Below are 1,506 nucleotides of genomic sequence, written 5' to 3' on the forward strand. Positions count from 1 at the left end.
TGTTGTGGATGAACAGCCATGGGCGAGTTTATTCTCCTGTCAAAAGGGCGACAGTGGCTTCTCCCTTATTCTTTAATTGCTCTTTATTTCACTTCACGAAATTGTTCCAGAGTGTCGTCACTTAATCTTTTGTTCCGCTTTAAACACATAAAATGAGGCCGGAGGAATAACTACAGAAACCAAAGCAGAGGGATACAGACAAGAGGAAGACAGAAGGGGAAATATTGTCCCCACCCAGATCTAATATAGAAACCCCTCTGCTGCGCTCGGGGTGGCCACCCACAGCCTGGATACACTAACGTCCCAACAGCTCATTGACTGTCGGAGTGGGACCGTGCGGCGCTTCAGAAGACAGGGTCGAAAAAGCAAAGTCACTGATTCAGTCCCATGTGTTTCTCTGCCTGACATCGGGAAACAGTGAGATGGGTTTTGGAGCATAGATCTGGTTATTGTGAAACAGCAAAGAAAATATTAAGTCCAGAATTAAACTCTATAACGTGTGTCCTGCTCGTTTAGTGGTTAGGCGCTCACAGAGGGAGCTCGAGTTCGGAATGTGACTGAAGGACAGTCGAAAATTCAATATCTGAACTTTAATAATTGCAGGATGAAATGTTATTCCCGATCTGAATTTACACACTCTGTTTTTTCGGAAATTTAAAATGTTCATTGCTCATAAGACAGGGAGCCTGGGGCTACTTCTGTTCAATTCATTTTACAGCAAATATATTCGAATTTTTTTTTTTTTTTTGAAATTCGCAGCCAATCGTTCCAATTCTTTGTCAAAGCACAAACGCCAGAGGTCACCTTGCACACGTCAAGGATCACTCTGCGCCAATGCTCTTACCCAAAAGGCCTAGAGCCACTGCACCGTTCCTGGAAGTACTGCAATACCAGGTTCGTGCCATGGAGGTGGATGGGTCTGGCCCCCCACACACCTCCTATTTCCAAAAAAGCAAGCATATACCTTCCTGATCCAGGGAGAACCACCTTGGGGTTATGGTGGTTACTCCCCTGTCAGGTCAGTTACGCATGATCTTAGCCAAAAGGCCGAGCCGGGGACATTTCATGTGTGAGGCAAACGTGATTACCGCTACACTACAGAAACCTTTGCCTCACCCAGTGCCCTGGTTCATCATTTGTACCAAAATTAACCCCAATGAGATAGGGATAAAAATTCCTCACATGCTCAGGGCAAAATAAATGGTTGAAGTTTTACAAAAGAATTTCATAGATTCTAATAATTTCATAGAATATAATAATATTTAAATCAATAATTCTTATTTGTTATACATGATTTGCATAATAGATGAATTCTTGTCTTTGTAAGGTTTTGAATTGAAAGTGCAACTTCCCAGGTTGGGAATCAAACCCAGGACAGAGCGGTGAAATCACCAAGCCCTTACCGCCAGACCACAAGCAAATTATAAATTGTTTTATTGCTGCATCGTTATAGTTGGTGACATTATTGTCATTTTCAATCCACTTGATTCACACCAAAACAAATTG

General features: G+C 42.4%; 1 pseudogene; it reads right to left on the bottom strand.

The window, feature by feature from the left end:
• Positions 1 to 857: 857 nt before the first annotated feature.
• On the bottom strand, positions 858 to 1,059 carry LOC139257936 (U2 spliceosomal RNA; annotated as a pseudogene).
• Positions 1,060 to 1,506: the final 447 nt, after the last annotated feature.

This window comes from Pristiophorus japonicus, unplaced genomic scaffold, assembly GCF_044704955.1.
Source record: "Pristiophorus japonicus isolate sPriJap1 unplaced genomic scaffold, sPriJap1.hap1 HAP1_SCAFFOLD_935, whole genome shotgun sequence".
NCBI classification, from domain to species: Eukaryota; Metazoa; Chordata; class Chondrichthyes; family Pristiophoridae; genus Pristiophorus; species Pristiophorus japonicus.